The following is an 18,403-nucleotide window of genomic DNA, read 5'->3' as shown; positions in this document are numbered from 1 at the left end:
TGATGACATAACTTACTTGGTAGATTGTATGCGTGCCTTTGAATAGACCGTCGCTCCATTCACAATTCTACAGCAAGCAAATCGTAACTCAGCCCATGTCCCATATCCTGCAAACACTCCCGCACTACTGCCCGAACACCTCCAACCACATTGCTTTTCCACCCTCCATCCAGCCTGAGGGAAGTAAGTAGGTCTTTCTGTCAGCCACGATCACCACTGTCCACCATACAGCCCTACCAAGAAGTGATGATGAGCGATTTTGCATTCCGAAAACGTAGCGCCATTTACAACAGTACGGATGCATAATGAATCGACAGACGGTACCAGAGGGGGGCAGTGCAGCGAAGGGCGAGGGCCAGGGAGCAAGGGAGCAAATGACGAAGCAAATGTAGGAAAGTCTTCGGACAGCCAAACTTCTGGCCAGGGCAGTCGGGACGGGACGCCCTCGGTCAGCTCGTGCGTACGGCGACACGGTTTGGCCTAGATTACGGCAGTAAATAATGCATAGGACGTGAGTGGTGAGTCAATGTTTCGGTCAGTTCAAGTGAAGAGACGATCGTGATTATGTGGCATATTCCTTACGGGGGACGGTACGGAATGGGAAAAGGGGAAGAATAAACATAGTGGTGTAAATGGTTCTAGCATATTTGCATTCGTATATCTTAAATAGTTTTCTAGTAAAATAAAGTCATTCAATATAATTAAATTTTGTGAGAAAAATGATCCTTTCAAAAGCTACCCTGTCAGAAAGTGTGTAAAACACAAAAAAATAGAAAAAAAAAAAAATAAAAACCTTAAATAATATAAAAAAAATGAATAAGACCATACGTGTATAAAATGATGAAATTAAACGGTTTATGAAAATACAATAAGAGAGATGGGAACGGTATAAAATGTAAAATTTCAAAGTATATATTATAGAACAGAAAATTGAAAATAAAATAGAAAAGGTAAAACAAGAAATTTAATGAATAATATAAAAAGAAGAAATTGGCAACCAACATGAGCTGCAAAGGTTTTTGATCGCATTTGAAAGCCATGTTAATCAATTTCCATGAACCCTTGCAGCTATCTGCTTCATCATTCATCGTTTAAACTCTCACTATTTATTCTACTGTCTTTGTATAAGTCCCACACCAATCGCATTTAAAATTCTTCTTGTCTCGATGTGATATGCATGAATTTCAGCTCAAAACCTTATACAAACCCATTTGTCTGAAAGTGATAAAAAACTCCCTCATAAAAATGAGTCTCCCGAGATCAATTATTCGATTGATTAAATAACAAAATTCCTTCCTTTGTGCTCCACGCCGTGCGCCGTTGCTAGTTCGCGTGCTGGAGCGAACAAATCTGCATTAGAATCGTGCCCGCCCTCTGCTGCCGTGCACTTCCCGTATCAGCTGCGATGCGACATTTGCACACGCCAAACACAAAAGGCACTTTGGAACCAGTTTCCATTTCATTGACTTTTGCAAAACGCGCGCCATCACTGCACCTACTGCGCCGCACGGCTAGCTGCACACTGCATTTATGTAACACTTTGCTCCTAATTAAAACTGACAAACGCTCTCGTTTATTCCGATGCATCGGCTGTGGCATTCCAAGGCGATGTAGGCTTCCCTGCACTTGATGTTCTATAGGATACGGAGCGCATCGGCAGGATGATTGAAGTTCAAACCCGCTGTGGTAAGGAAGGACGGTGCACTGACAAAAGGCATGAGATGAAAACCTTCAAGTTCTGGTTCGATTGATGCTATCAGAATCGATCGACACGTAAGCCGTCCGCATTCTCGATCGATCAACAATGCAGTTGGAAACGCTAGATTAATTGCAAAACAAAGAACACGTACAGTAGCGCGGGCGGAAAATGAAACAACCTGATAGTGAGTTGTTCTGACTTCAGTAGTCGATTGCTTCTTGATGCGGAAAATAAGGCATTTTTCTAACAGACAGCTGCAAAAACTGAAGCTAGTGTTTCAGATGCAGTATGCATCTCTAATAGAGAATCTTAATGAAGTGTGTTCTAGTGGCCGTAGCAGCCACAGGAAGCAAATCGGTTAAAGTCAATCAACTCGGCTTTACTGTGGCCTTTCGATACTGCTGCCCGGTGACGCACGGTTTCTCTCTTTTGCGGTCATTGAAATCTTTCGTATTTCATGAATGAATCAGATGACGTGCGCTCGTATGCAGCCGGCTTCAGAGTGGGAAAGGTTTTGGGGTGAAAATGTATATCGCACTCCCATCCTTCCCGTTTCATCTTGCTGGCGCTTTTCCGGCGTATCGAAATACTTTTCCACACGCATAATTCCACTTCAGCTCGTTAGTCGCGTTTGGTTTGGTGTTGTTTTTCTCAATCTGTTGTTTTGATGTTTTCGGGAGGAAACGTTTCAACGCGTTTCTTTCTCTTCTTTCGCTTCAATCATGCTTTTATGTCACATTTGTTGTTTTTCTTTTCAGTTTCGGAGCAAGGCACCTTGCCGTAGCCCGCGCAATGGGAGCAAACGGTGAGCGAGCGATTTGGGAGCGATCGCGCGCGCGCACGAGGTGAACGACCGCACGATCTTCGCGCATTCGGAGCATTCGGGTTGGGATCGGTGGCTCAGTTTCTGATGCTCTAGTTTTTCCTTTACCCTCCGAGGCCCGGTAGGGGTTGTTGAACTCCGAAAAGCAACGGGTGAGTTTTCCTTCCTGCCCGAGTTCGCGTTTGTTTTGGTACACTTTCGATACGGCGATACCGGGCGAGAGTGTGGAACGTGAGTACGCAGGAAAATTGAACGGAGTGGGAAACTGGCAAAAAAAGAAGCACTGAGGGTTTTTCTCACACCTCATTTACGGGCTGATTAGTAAGCCGTTAAGGCGTTCGAGTTGGTTGAAATATAGCTATTTGTATTGACATCTTGTGGCAGCTTTGCTAAGCGAATCGATTGACGCTTTGTACATTACGATTACCAAATAACAACTTAAAGTATTAGGTCAACCGAAAATACCTGGGATAAGGTAGCTTCAATGAACTGGAAACCATCAATTGCAAAGAAAAATGTTAGTTTATACGATTCGTTACAGGTTTGGATGTAAAGAACCAATTAAGTAAGGCATTGAGCTCAATCTTACTTTCAAAAAGAGCGTAGTGGTTGTTAAAATAGCCTGGATGATAGCGTGTGCGCGTTTAATATGAATTATTTTTTGGATTATTTAGACACTTATCTGTTTTTTGAAAAATATAAGGTTTTTTCATATCATCGTGTACTGTGCAAATAGATCCTTATCACTCATGTGAATAGTCTTTATTTGAACTTTACTTATTGTAGCAATATTCAAAAACTTATATTTAAAAGGACTGCATTGGCTAGTGACGTTTTATTTTCACAGATTTGATGACTTGGACAGGCCAACATTACAATGGGACAATTAAGATATACGTCAAAATAAAGCAATCCGGAATGTTCATGTTGTTAGTTTGAAACAAAGAAAAACAATGTATTGTGTAGTTCTATGTGTAGCTGTTTTAGTGTAACAAATGATTTATGCTTACTAACAGTTAAGTTTTTAAGTAATTAAGCAAATAACAAAGATTTAAGGTTTTTTAGCAGTTGTAAGCTTATAATAATTATAAAGAAGATACCGAGTATTTCTTTTTTTTCATTTTTCATTCATTTCGTAATTTCAGCATTCGATTAGTTTAATTTTGATTGCATTGTCATATTTATTGAACAAGAGATTTTGGCGAGCAATCATGAGCAGGGTTTTTAAATTTGTGCTTAAATGGTTCAAATATTTGTTTCAATTATTCGTTTGTTTGATTTCCAAGTTCAGTTTAATTTATTATGTGTATGTGTACATATAAGCAATAAATCTCAGGACAGATGCGGTCAAATACTGTATAAAGTCACATTTCCTACGATGCAGAAACAGTCAGTGATTTGCTTATCATATCTAGAATAAATTCTGCCCGCTTCAGTACAACCACCTATGATCAGCCTATCCCTTACAGCAGATGACAGTATCGGTGCAATGATTAATCTCTGTAGATCATGAACCAATGTATTCGATGTTGCGCTACCACTGCGCTGACTATCACGACCATAGAGCCTCTTAGTCGGCTCCACATCAGTCCAATTAGACCGAACAATGCCAAACATCCAGGTGTGACCGGCTGTTCCTGCACACCGCTGTTAATCACGGACCCGAGACAAGCCAGATCATCTACCACCCAGAACCAACCAACGTGCAGCAATAGATCGAGGGCTTAGATTCGTGGCGTGCAGCAGGAAAGGCGTTCGCGGATCTGATTTGACCATTGTTTAGATTTACCCCAACCAAGCCCTGTGCATGCCTGTGTATGTGCATCGAATGTGTCGCATCCGACACGGAGCCGCGCAAAAAAGGGGTACGTGACGTGACGTGCTTCTGCCACGGGCGGCCAATAATCCCGTTACAATAATTTAGATCCCTTCTATCCACCGAAGAGCTTAGAAAAGGGTGGCTCCCTCTCTCTTTCTCTCTCACACCCTTCTCCAGTGAGTGTCGAAGAGCATCCAGAACAGCTGTGGTCGGCCTGTGGGGACGTTGAGTGTTCCCGTGTTCCGCTGTGTTCATTCACTGGTGCCGCCTTACCGGGGGGGATATTGGGTTTGTTTTCGGGAAACAATGGATTTCATAATTCGAATCTACGGCTCGCTCCCCTCGCTTGTCCGCGGACTCTTCCGGAAGCCACGGTACGGTAGAACCGTAACCGCGACCTAACCGCGGAGAAAGGTCAGCCACATAGGGACGGCACATACACAAACACAAACACACACACACTCACACACGCGGGACGCATACGTTCGATGCGGTAATTCCCATGAACTTCTTGCTCGCTGTCGTCATCGCAGCATATCGGGCGTTCCGGGCTTCCGTTGCGGTAAGGGTGGTGGGGGGTCACGATCACGCAACATTCACCTCACCGGCCGACTGGAATAATGGTGCATTGAGCGCCGATGCTTATGTTTTACCATCGAAGAGCGCAGTAGGTGTAAACGGAAAGGCAAATAAAACGGACTGTCAACGAGCGGGGTGAGGGGTTTTACTTTTAAAATTGTGTGCGTTTGTGTATGTATGTATGTGTTTACCAAGGCTGTGGGCGGCTTGGAGGGTGAGCGGGTCCCCGCGGATGATCAAGAACAAAAGAACCTACGCGAGGGCCACACAAACATAAACAGAGTCGCTTATGCACACATAGAAGCGAAGTGTAAAACCGAAGTGGTCTGTACCGTTATTTTCAGGTCAGTTCCCGAAGGAAAAGAGATGGATGGAGGACAAAGAGAGCGAGAGAGAAAAAGAGAAGATAAATAGAAGAAATGAAAGAGAAAGAGAGAAGGAGAAAGATAAAGAGTGTGATAAAAATACATGGAAGCATGACGATGGATCGGCTTGTGCATAAAGCTTCTCCAATGCAACTGAGTAGCTCAACGCAAAAGGGACGTGAGAGAGAGATAGTCACAGTGAAAGAGAAGATGAAAATGTAGAGAAAAACACAACAACAATAAAATGAGAGGTAAAGAGAACGATCGAAGAGGGTTGAAAATTTTAAACCCTCCGTACACACCCGCATACACACGCAAACAGTGAATAAGCCAGAGAGAGAGACCGCGCGCGCGAGAGAGAATCCAAGACCCTGAACCTGAACCTGAGCTGGGTCGTGCGCAGCGAACGATCATCTTCTTTGCTCACGTTACCCTTCACGAAGCGATCGCTTCCGTAGCTGTATGTGTGCCTCGTATAAACAAATCCATCATACGGCCAAGGGTACAAACAGGTGGAAACAAGCACAGTAGTCTCGCTCTCCTTCTCACCCTCACAATCGCTCGCTCTCACAGCGGAAAGCTTCTGCGCTCAGTTGTACGTGCCGAAGAAGCTTTTCGGTCCCTCTCCAAGAGCGCATATACCCAATGGTACCTTGACCGTCAAAACCCGGGCCTTGGCTTTCGGTGCGTGCTTCGCGATTTAGTCGGTACCAAGACAAAACCCAGACAGGACGTCGATGAGTCCGTGAGCGTCCATAGCATTACAAGCGGGAGAAGCAGATCTCCGCATCAAACGGAACAGAGCGTCCTGTGCCTGAAACGCGAAGCAAAGTGTTGTGCTGCTGTGCCTGCGCAAAACGAGTTGAACAAACTTTTGCGCGCCTGGGTACGTAGAGCGTGCGGCGGCCGGTGAGCATTACATAAGCTAAAGTTTGAGCGCTTGCGGCCGAACAGGCGGCAGTGACTTGCGCGAGCGGTTAGAACGCGAACTGCGCGCACTGTTGCGGGAAGTGAAGCGACCGGAGCATTGTTGTGAAGTCAGTGCATGGCTGGTTCGGCTGTTGATGAGTTTCGGTGCGATGTTGATGTGATTGTGTTGAAGAGTGTTCGGCTGTGTTTGAAATTCGGCAAAGCAGCGGTACCAATAAAAATCAATCAACTGCATACCTCCCGTCCCGTGTTCGGTGGTGCGGAAAATTGCGAATTAGAAGTTGTGGAATTGTGAGAGCCAAGCAAGAAAACAGTTGGGAAACAGTGACATAAGTGTGAAAAAGAGTTGGTGCAGTGAAGTACAGAGCAGAATATATTTAGTGATTGAAGCATAAAGTGAAGATGAAATAGAAAAAAAAGAAACAAATCAAACAAGAACGGACGTTCGCAGTCTCGTGGAGGGCGCGAGTGGATTAGCACACATTAGTGCGATTTAACAGAAGGTGAGGTAGCAGATCGACAGCAGCAGCAGCAGCAGCAGCAGTGGAAGGTGAGCCGGGAATTTCTGGATAGCTTGTCCGGTTCGGGATATTGCGACTTAAGTCGGCGCTGTCGTGATCCCGAGGGAACGAACGTAGAATTCATCTGCGACTTGTTTGAAGGTGTAGTTATTACTCTACCGCGCTCGACTCTCCTCCATCCAACCTTGCGCCCGTCCCGTCCGTGTGCCCCGAGTGTAAGTGTGTGTTGTAGCAACCTGTTGTGTATATTGGTGATCCTCTCTCGTGCTGATCGGAAGTGATCCAGCCGGGAACTTGCGGGAGCACTATGAGCAAGGTGTTTGTGTCGTGTGTTTAGAATCAGCGTCGCATCCCACCTCTAGTGAGCTATTGGCCCCTGTTAGCCCCTGAAGTACCCTTCCGTGTGAGCGGTGTTTATGAGTTTGTGTGACTGGAAGTTTGTATGACGTTCGCTGTGAGTTGTGCAACGTTCCAAAGCGGTGTGTTGAAGTGTTGTGCAATACGTGGCTAGGCGCAAAAAAGTATTAAGAGGAAGCGCAGTGTAAACGCTAGAACGCAATTCGAAGGGAGCCCGTTGGGTGGGTTATCGTTATCAAACTAAGCCCAAGCAACCTTCAGCGCCTGTTTACTAGCGATCTCGGTCAGCTGTGACCGGATGGTTGGTGGAAGCGACTCGCCTGGCCAATTAACATGTGCATCATAATTGCGCCCTGAAGGATTTACCACGTGGAAGCACGGCACGGTGCGCTGATATCATCAGTGACGATTCACGAATCATCCTAAAGCCCACTAAACGGTCCCTTTGGTGCGGGTAAGTGTACGAAGCATTTACGGCTGCGTGGTGTGCGTCAAGAAACAAAAAGGCCCAATCGGTGGTAAATAGTTGAGCTCATCGGATTGGGACATTGGATTTGGCACGGGCATTTGCTGCTCTCCAAAGCACTCGTGTTGAGGACTGTGGTGGTGATGGTGTCTTGATGATGCGATACCAGGTCCGTTCTAATGAGCGATCCACCACTTCGTGTGCCTTCTGAAGGACGCGTGTTGTTGTCTTCTTGTGCTGTACCCGCGCTGTTCAGCGTGTACGAAAGAACTCCAATTCATCCAGCCAGTCAGGGTCAGGTGAAGAACACGGAGCGCTATGCACACCTCGTCGCCGCGTGTTCTAGGCTTTGCCGCTTCAAGGTTCTAGCCGATGCGGATGAGGTTGACGAGGATGATGAGTTGCTAGTTTGATTGGCTGTACTTGTGTCGAGCGCCTGCGTCATACCAGGTCGATCGGTCAGGTTGGAGGTGAGCCACGTGATGCTTTGGAGGTTTGTGTGCGTAGATGCGACACAAAATTGTATATCTCGCTACGATAAATCCCTATAGATGCACTTCTGCATGCGAGTGTAAATTCCAGACATTCCTTTTCAATGACTCTGATTGTACTGATGCACTAGATCAAGTTCTTGAAGTGATGTAATTGTTACCTATGGGGAGTAATGTGATCCACCTAGGTAAGGTACGTTTGCCTCCGGTACCTTCTGACAAAACCCAGGGAATTCTATTCTCCTCTCTCCCGAAGGAATTTTCAGGGGAGGGGGGAGCAAGTATCACTTTCCGGTTCGGTTCTCACATTACACAGGCTCCAACTATTACGCCCCCCTCCGCTCCGGGTATTACCTTTTCGATTTCCCCATGCGCATCCGGAAATCACTTTTCTGGCGCTTCGCGCCGTCTTCCCTCGAAACATCGCGTCATTGCGAACGTTGCCTCTGGAGACTCAATGAGTGTGTGTGCGTGTGAGAGACAGAGAGTAAGAACACAAAATTCTCGGAGGAACTGATTGCAATCACGGCATCGGTGGAACTCGTGCGCTCGCCAGCGCGGTTCTTGGCCGCTCAGTCGTTTGCGCAACAGCCACTTATTAACACCAGCACCTTCCGCCATTAGGCTGCGTAGTAAGCTACTGCAAGCGTTACTTGATGGAAGGGAAGGGAGAGGGGGTTGGTGCTAGTTGTTTAGGTAGTAATGCAAAGAACGAGCAAGATTCACGCTGCTAGATTCTGAATCACTTGCCGTTTCCTGGGTTCTGTGCTGCCGTCCGAAAAGCCCTCCAACCGTCTCTGGCCGAGTGTCGGTAATGAGAGCTAAACAGGCCTCCCTCCATCGACTTCCCCGTGCGGAAATGCGGCGCGAGGGTGGTCAAGACTCACTCAAGCGCAACCGAGCGCAGGCAGGTGCAGTGAAGAGAGGGAGAGAGAGAATACAGCCGCACAGAAACACGTACCGAAACACATACACACTTTAATAGGGGAATCGTTTATTACGAACCTCAGCAGCTCATCATGTGCACCGCTGCTGACTCATAGGGCACCGAGTGTCTAACGCTGCTCTTAATTAAGGGTGCCATCAATGGTCGCAGCGTAGAAAAGCACGCCCCGAAGGGGTTTGGCTGTAGGTACAGCAAATAATTGTTTATTAAAAACATTGTTCCGGTGCTCCGCCGCATTCTACGCGGCCCTACAGCGTAATGGTTTATGATCATCTCGCCAGATCATGCCCGTGTGCTGGGTTCGCCTGTTTTTCTCGTTCTTGTTTCGCCAGTGCGCGATTCAAATTATACGGTGTACTGGTGTGTTCTGTATACCTCGGGGGCTGGGAGTTCAAGCCCGTGTTCGAGCATGCGTTTTTTAGCTCTTCTGCAGCCAGAGGGTAGGAAGGGATCGAGGAAAATCCTTGACAATGACATTAAGTAACCGTTCCGGTGCTGAACCGTCCGCATCGGTTCTCTCGACGTCGCCACCATCAGTGACATTGATGGGGACCTCCGATGGATGACACGCGCTCATCTCGCTCGCGCTAGCCCTGCTTAGCTGTTCGTTGGTAACAAGGGAGTGAGTGAGAGAGAATGGCAGAGAGAGAGAGAGAGAGAAAGAGAAGGAAAAGTTATTGGCGTCAATGTGCTGCTCTATTGTACGGTTTTGATCATGAGGTTTTTCACAACACGAGGGCAATGCGAATGAACTATCGGCGCTTGATGTTTAGCACATTCGTTTCTCGGGCCGGTGAAACATGGCGCACAGTTTTATGTGCACAACTGTAACCATCATTAGCGTGGGGCTTAATGTGCAAAAACGAAGCGACTTTAAAAGATCAGTAAAAAGTAAATCCCAATGAAAACGAGCATCACCAAAGCAACACAAAGTAAAACACAAGAGTGCATCTTGCATCTTGCTTGAAGCTGACACATTCCACACTGCAGATTTGGTCACTCAAATCCAATGTGGGAGGAATGTGAACAGGTTGCTTTTTTGGGGTTTAAGATGTCATCTCATGAGGCTCTCTCAATGTCCACCGCATTAAGTCTTATCTCCCAAATCACTCGCGCCACATATCCACATATTCTGGGTGGCGAAAAGAGTCTTGATGGGACGATGAAGGGGAGTAGAAAAACACACACGCACAAACACAAGGTCGTCGAACCTTGGGGCTGAAATAGGACCTTGGTGCGTGACCTTATCTCCATGTACGCCATTTTTTTTTTGCGGTTCGCTCTCCCGCTCCAGCTACCTGTCACTTTCGTTTGACGTTTTAAACTGTCAGATGAGTGCCGATTGGTGGGACTACAGAGGAGGGAAGAGAAGGGAAGGTAGGGAACCTCATTAGCATTGCCTACCTGGCTGGTGGCTGGGTTGCTGGAGAGGAGAACGTACGATCATTACGCGATCAGTTCGTGCTGGCATCATCATCATCTCGACTGCTATTCGCCCATTTTCGGGATGATGACCGAAGAATCGCACTTTGCTGGCAGATTGCTTCATCCTTTCAGCATTGATTTTTTTTCTCTCGCGCACATGATTTGACGCTTTATTGTTTTGTTTGGAGCTCCTTGTCGTGGTTTGGCTAAAAAGTAAGGAGGAGCAATAGCGGTGAAGAAAACTAGAAGTGCGCATAGTTCTACAAAGAATAAATCACCCCGAATAGGTAGTAAAAAAAAACCGATGTACGGAGAAGCATTTTCCAACACCCAACAGGGTAAGATATCACGTAGTCAAAGTCAGAGAACCATAAAACAAAAAGCTCCCCATACCCGCGCTCATCTGACGACTCCTTACGCCTTACCCATCTCCAAAGTGGCTCCAACAACGTGATACATTATTCCACGTTACTTCTTACACTTACACTGAATTTCTGTACGTGCATGAGTATGTGTGTGTTTTCTTCGCATTTCCATCCCCAATTCTGCTGCGCAGAAAACAAGCCCGGGCCCTTTTTCCGTTCTCACTTTCCTTTCGGAACGTTCTCGCCAGGCCCGCGCTGTGTATGTGTGCTCATGAATTGTGCGCCCAGGTACGGTCAGTGAACTTCGCCAGTGGCAAGCCGGTCGGTTCTTTGCGCCGTGGGTTTGCGCCGGGCTGTTGTGCCGCGCGAATATGTGAATTTTTTCTCAGTTTCTCGTTCTCTCTCTCTCTCGGCTGTTCTCTGTTTTTACTTCCATTTCGCAATAAAAAGGAAGGTGTAGTAATGGGAGGGGGAAGGTTCGCTCGCTTCTCGTTCGCTCACCTTCGTCACGTGGAGGGGGGGAATGGCAAAGAGTTCAAGCACGGGGCGGTGGCCGGGGGGAAGTTCACGCACTCGTTCGTTCTGGATGCGCGGACGTTCTGCGTTCTGCTGCCTGCCCCGGTTCGCTGGGTTTGGAAGGGTTCGTCGATTTTGCGCACGCGGCTTAGAACCGATTTCGATTTCGTTGCTCGTTTTACTTTCATGCAACGATCCACGCGGCAGAATGGGTATGGAGGGAGAACGTCATAATGATTTAATTGTGCTCGCTCCCCATGCTCGTTCGTTCGTCCCTACGCGCGAGGAGTCCGATCCGCTGGATTAAGAGTCTTTGCGAAAAAGGAAGGAAGAAAAACGGTGGAAGCCTTATTAAAGCTTGCCTGCGATACGGTCGCACTCCAGGGCATTGCCGGTCGAGATCGTGTTGCCGGGCAGAGGTTGTGCAAGGGCTCGCTAGCATTCCTAGACCGATGATCGCAGCAGCTATGAATATACATGATTTATATCATCCTCCGGCTCGCAGGCGTTCGTAGGCAACGGCAACAGTGTGGCGGGTTTTTGCTGTGCCCGCTTCTGCTCGCAAATCCTGTTTCCTCTAGCGTCCGCGTGTGTGTGTGTGTGTGTGTGTGTGTGTGTGTGTGTGTTCGCAATTGCATGAACAATGTTCTAGCATCCATGCCTTGGCAACGCTAAACCTAGACACCATTCTAGGCAGCGCTTCTTCATGCTCACCGGTCAGGGCTAAACAGATTCAGAAGAGCGTTGCTATTGAACTCGCCCTCAAAGGCACCACACACATACAAAGCACTTCTCCGGCTCACTTCAATGTACGAAATTATTCGCACCGATGCGGTTTCAGCAGCAATTCGATTACGTTTTATTGGACAGTTTGTGATGTCCGCTTCGTCGAGAGTTTGTGCAGACATGGCAATGGGAAGAAGCTCGCGTACAGTCATCACTTCCAAGCACACCGTGGAGAGTTCATTTGCCTTCCAGGGGCTCCAACCCGGGATCGCAAAGTCTCGCCATAAAAAAAGGCTTGCTACCCCCACGCGGCCCCGTGCAATTGCATAAACTCATAAGTGAGGCGGCGGCTCGGGCTGCCACCTCGGTAGCATATCGGAATCATCTTGAACGCAGCGAGCGCGATCGAGACGGGACCGTGTGTCTATCAGGCGGAAAAGTAGCAGCAAAAAGAGAGAAAAAAAGTGGAAGCAACAATTATTAAGGGAAGCAAAGCAAAACAGGCGGCCTGCCACATGCCTTCCAGCAGCATGAGAATGTGATCGGTGGTGGATTTGTTTTTCCTCTCTATGTATTCTATTTTTCTTTGCAAGATCGTGGAGGGAGGGATCGGATTTGAAAAACCTAGCAGCAGCAGCAGCAGCTACAGAACCCAACCGGATAGAACGCGCCGGAGTTGAACGACCGTGTGGTCTGCGTGATCGGTGGGATGGAAAAAAAGAACACAGAAAATGCTGAAAGGAAACATTATTAAAGGGCATTGATTTTTGAGCAGTTTTGTGAAGCGATTTCGGAAGGCAAAATGGGAGAAGAGGGAATAATTAATCGTACCAGAACGGGGTGGTGTAAGGTTCGATTCGAACTCGCTCACACATTTGCGGCGCGGTGATCCATCACCACGCGCGGCCATGTGTCAGTGGCGTGTCAGAAATGGGGCCCTCATTGTCAATGAAAACACCCCAAAAATTGGATATTTCATTTGTGGTTCCCGTGCACGGTTTCGCCGGTTTCGCTCAGCAAAACGGACTGACAGCGTAAGCTTGATGCGTATGTTTTTGAGCCGCCAGCAAGCTTGGGGGTTCCAAAAGGCATTAAATATGCCAAACACTGGGCGCTCCTCCCCCATTGGCAGCACTTCCTACTGAAACTGAAGAGCTTAATCTTTTGCTGTTTGAGTGGCCCTCTTTTGTACATTCGCTTTGTGGCGTGTGATAATGTGAGGAGGAATAACGTTAGAGCAAGAAAATCATTGCACCAATACAAAAATACCACCAGCAGTTGGTTTGAACTCGTAACCGGTCGTTTTGAGATTTTCTTTCCTCCATCCGAATTTAACGAAACATCCTATCAAAACATCGCTCTCGCTTGAGCACACAAACACTCGAAACCTTCCAAATGTGGCAATGAGAAATCATAAAACAGGCATTAAATTTTCTCTTCCCTCCCGAAAAAAAAGCGAAAAGTGACGGAAAGTGCACTGCCCAAGAAAGCCTCAACGTCAGTCCGCGAACTCTAAAGAACGAAAAAAAAGCGAAAAAAAAACAAAGCAAATGACCTCGCACGCCCGGCCCGGTAGAGTGTTTTCAATTTCGTTCGAAAGCAAACGTTCTGTTCTGTGGCCCTCCTTTCCATCCCTCCCCATTTTGTTCTTTCACACACGCGGAAAGCTCCCTAAAGAACGCACACTATCTCCTCCCGCTCCCCCTTTGCCACCAACACGCACGCACAGTTCGCAAGGGTTCAATGATCTTTCGGTTCGGTTCGGTCAACTTCCCACCGAGCCTCCATGTTTGGTGTTTGGTGGCGAGAGCGTGTGTGAGAGAGGAAGTACAGAACACACACATGACACATACGAGGAAAGATAGGCCTCGCGGTACACCAACACACACACAGCCATTGAGTGTGTTGCGGTCTTCTCTCTTTTGTATCCCCTTTTACATTGCGAGCCCAGAGAGAGGGCGATTTGGCGCAAAAAATAGCGCGCGGTTTAAAGGCGAAGTCAGTTCAGCCGATTGCCCACGTGTGCGCGAGCGAGAGAGCAAACAGAACGCATGGGAGAGAGCGAGCGAGGCGAGAAAAAAAGATGGGCGAAATAGGCCTACTGCGAATGGGGTGTAATGGCACGGAAACGAAAATGGAGAATCGAGTCAATTGCACCGGCGAGAGAGTGAGAGAGCGGGAGCTTTTGTGCTGGGAAAGCTTTTGCTCTCGCAAATGTAAGCTTTTTTGATGGCGGGGGGGTGTAAGAGCATTCAGCATGCCTCCGTTATGTGAACGGGGTAGAACAGATGAAAGGGAAGAAGAAGAAGAAGAAAACCCCGGAGGCATCTCCAACACCAATGCAAGGGATGTTCATTTGCATACCGTTATGTTTTTGCTTTTACGGCTGTAGCGAAGGGAAGAAAGGCAAAGAGAAAGATTATAGCTGTGCGTTTTTTGTGTTTACTCTTGAGAGTTGCTTTTGTACCTTTGCTATTGCACGTGCCCGATGGTCTATTTGACTATAAAAAGCGAAGGGCGAATGCAATAAAAAGCATTAAAAAGTGCATTATATCTTCGTTTTTTTGCAGCTTATTGTTTTGTTCAAACCTCTTCTTGATTGCTGGTTGGGAGTGCGTGTGCAAAATTGTTGTTTTTTTTAAAGATCCTTGAAAGTAAAACAAACAAACGGTGCATTTCGGTGTTTTATGACTTTTGTTCTGCTTTTGGAGGCAGTGTACCGTTTGGCTTTATTGTTTTTTTTTTATGGTGGGTTTTTTAGAGAAGGTTAGTTTTTTTTTCTCATTTATTCAAGGATGCCTTCCATTTTTGGTATCACTTATATTTGATATAGTACATAAATTCTTTAAGATTGTATGTTTTTTAACTTTTTTTTATTTTTATGTTTATGTTCTGATCAATTTATGACAATTTTGTCTCTCAAAAATTACTTCACTGTACCTTTAGAACGACTTGAAGAATGTCACTCTGTACTGTAAACCATATCGAACCGGATTGCTAGCGATAGCTTGTACCGGTTCGAAACGCTTTTGGTGAAAGGCCAGAACCGAGTACACCGGGACATACATAGCTGCATTTTTTTTTGTCGCCCTTTTCTACCCGCCACGGTACCGTTCGCTTCCGGCGCACGGAACAACAAGGGGCCCGTGACTGAGATAAGCCCGAGGGCTGGGCAATAAAACGATCACCACCGCCCGGGGCACGGCCCAGGTTGAACAGTTTTTACGACCCCTCGGCCCTGTCGCTCTCGCTCGATCCCACCGCGCGCACAGGTTCTTGGTGACGCGGCAGAAGAAAGTAGAATGACGGAGGCGAAAGAATCTTTCCTCAAAACCACCGGGGGAAACCCCGCACAGAAGAGGAACGGGCATTGCAATGATCCTCCTATCGGGCTGAGAGGCAGCATGAGAGAGATAGAATGATGTTGCTGTCTTCTATTGCTCCGGTGTCTGCTTTCTAGGTACCTGCGGGCGCGGGTCGGAAAGTGTGTCCCGTTAGGCCGAAAGGTTAGACCGCGGTGAGAACTATGGACCATTTCTAGCGTCGGTTCTTACTGTGTTTGCCGTGTGTGCATGGTTTTTTAAATGCTTTTTTGTTGTTGTTGTTGTTAAACCTGTAGCGCAGGTACAGCGGAACAAGATCGGAGCGTGATGCTATGATTGCAATTCTATGTAAATGACTTTTTTTAATGCTTCACTCATTATTGTTGCAATGCCGTTGCAAAGTATTTCGGCAACTCAGGGTAAAAACCTGAAAACATTCGGCTTGCAAATATCGTGTAAGATTCGGGGAAAGCGAATATATGTTGTCTTCTTGAAATGAAAAAGGGAAATGACTTTATGGTGGTAAAAAAGACAAATGAAGGAGAAAAAACTGACGTTTATAAATATCCTTGAAAAACTGTATATGTTTAGGTTAAAATTGGCAATTAGCGAAGCAATCACTTTACAAGAGAAAAGCTTTTTTTGGGATATATGAGGCACGTGTTTGCAAAAAAATAAAATATTATTATCAGTGTCTTTTTACTTTCCGGGATATGCACGAGATTACATAACATTTCTATCAAATTATTACTTTTGTAGGAAAAGTCAATTGATTGTTATTAAAATATTACTATTTGTTGTTTTCTTTCTTACTTTCAGACAGTCGAATGAAACCTTATGGAAATTAAATACTAAGGTAAGTTATCATTTAAAAAAACATTACAAAAGAACCCCTAAATTCTTGCAAACTTCCCCTGCCCGGGTACTTAAAATTCGCCATCGAAGACTTCCCGAATGCATCGTCCCCCCCCCCCCCTAAAAGAGTCACTGACCTTCTCTACGCTCGGCCAAGCAAGACCATGATCGTGTCGATGACCGTAACCTACCCCAAACCAGGAGCCAAACTAGCCCCGCAACTGGCTTTAAAGAACGCTCCTCCTATTCCTTCTCCCACAGCTCAAACTGCTCCTCCCCTATTCAGAATGACCTATCCCAACACCGCATCCTGCCGTTGCGGGTTTTCCTCCTCCCCTCCCCCTCCCCCCCTCTCGCAGCGAGCCATTATTATTATTTACCCGGAATAAACAAACTCCAACCACAACAATAACCACCCATCCGCCCTGTGTTTCCTCCCGCTTTCTTTGCACAAAATCTGAATGGTGGAAAACTAATTTCTGAACAAGTGAAACATTGGGCCAAACCGGCGTTCGCTAAAGTGCAATGCAAAACACCGACCACGGCAGGGCGGCACTGTCCTGGCTGCTAGAGGTCCTCCCCCACCCCGCCCACAGGTCCACAGGAGGTGGAGGTCATGGAACTGTACCTTTTCACTCTCACTGGCGCGGGCAAAAAAGGTACGGACGGAAAGGAAAATGCAAACAATTGCCTCAAGGTGTCAACAACCTTAAAACCGGCGACACTATCAATGGCGGGGCCCATCTGCCGGGGCAGAACGACATGAGGAAGAGCCCGATATTTCTAAACAATTTCCACTGGCTCTGGTCCCTTTGAGGTCGGTTGCGGGCCCCAGCCGTCCTGGCTGGAATTGGATATGTTTTCAAAAAGCAAACACAACACAAAATGGCATGAAATACCATCCGCCGTGTATTATGTTGCAGTGGCAGCTACAAACAGAGCGTGGAATAGAAAAAAGGGGGTGCAAAAAAGCCAGATTTTTGCTCCTCCTTGATTCGTGCCTCCTTTCGGCATCCTTTATGCGACGTCACATATGGAAGTGGGAAGAGCAAACATACGCCACCTGCATCCTTGTACGAGATACCATGAACAAGAGAGAGAGAGAGAGAGTTAAGCAGAAAAGTGCCGTAAAACGGCAGTTAGCAGCGAGCTGGGACGAATGGAAACGTCACAACCGAGGAAGCGTGGTTCATTAACCCGTCCACTGTGAAGTGTTTTATTCTTTAGCGCGGTGAGAGGAGTAGTGCCGCACTTTACGCTTCAGTGAGGCAGTCTGAAGTAGTTTCCGATTCAGTTTCACTTTTCAATGGGGTGAGGTGGCAGAGGCGTGAAAAAGGATACTCGCAGTGGATGCATTTGTGGTGCACTTTGCAAAGCGTTTGATGCAACCACCTTTGGAAACTTCCTTTTTGTATTGTGTTTTATTGAAATATTTTTTGATTATTTCTGTTGAAAAACTACAAAAATACGAATTTTGTTGTATTTTTTATTTGATAAAAATAATCAATTTACCGAAAATGACACAGTTTTTTGGGAGATCTGTTGCATTAAGTCGTCCTCAATCTCTCTCTCTCTCTCTCTCTCTCTCTCTCTCTCTCTCTCTCTCTCTCTGTCTCCATTTCCTTGTTTTTGGATTTGGTTTTGCACGCATTCGACGGTAACAGTTTCGCGCTTCACCGAGGTCAGTGTTCGCTGGTGCAAGAATGCTAACAAAGTCATGGCAGCCGCCGCCAGTAATTGGTACCCTGTCTAGAGCTCGGTGCAGGTAGCTTCCCTGCTAGATCCCTCCCAGTGCGAGACAGAAAGAGGAAAGGGGCGGAAACTATATGCTGCACCTACATGCACCACCTCCAGTCGCCTAACCCCCTCCCCCGGTAGGGAAGTAAAATTGCGCGCAACTATGGCGACGGAGCAACACACGAATCGATAATGCCCAGACGCTTTTCCCCTTTACCTCAGTTCTACTCCACGCACGCCAGTTCTCGCTGTGCGCTACTCCACACCAAATCTTTTGGGGGTGAAAAGTTTTCCCTTTTGTTCACGGAATCAACTAGCGAACTTCATAGGCCAGGAGGAAGCCTATGAAAATTGCCCCGAGCCCCTCCTTGTGTGTGTATATGCAAACCCAGACAGGCCGTCGTCATTGCGCGAAATTTCACGCAAAAAACAGGGACTCTACAGGAGCGAACGGGACGGT

General features: G+C 46.9%; 1 protein-coding gene across 4 annotated transcripts in view; it reads left to right on the top strand.

Annotated features, from left to right (window-relative positions):
- Positions 1-5,987: 5,987 nt before the first annotated feature.
- LOC1277175 (uncharacterized) overlaps positions 5,988-18,403 on the top strand; it is a 34,325-nt gene continuing 21,909 nt past the window's right edge. For 2 of the 4 annotated variants that reach the window (XM_061641883.1, XM_061641879.1), the window contains exons 1-2: positions 5,988-6,765; positions 16,171-16,207. The gene's annotated coding sequence lies outside the window, so the exon portion shown is untranslated. Of the gene's footprint in view, positions 7,548-16,170; positions 16,208-18,403 lie in introns of all 4 variants that reach the window. The other 2 variants (XM_061641878.1, XM_061641877.1) reach the window with 1 other exon arrangement.

Source organism: Anopheles gambiae, chromosome 2 (genome assembly GCF_943734735.2).
Source record: "Anopheles gambiae chromosome 2, idAnoGambNW_F1_1, whole genome shotgun sequence".
Lineage (NCBI taxonomy): Eukaryota > Metazoa > Arthropoda > Insecta > Diptera > Culicidae > Anopheles > Anopheles gambiae.
The sequence above is the reverse complement of the archived record's forward strand: the minus strand, read 5'-3'. Positions and strand labels throughout refer to the sequence as shown.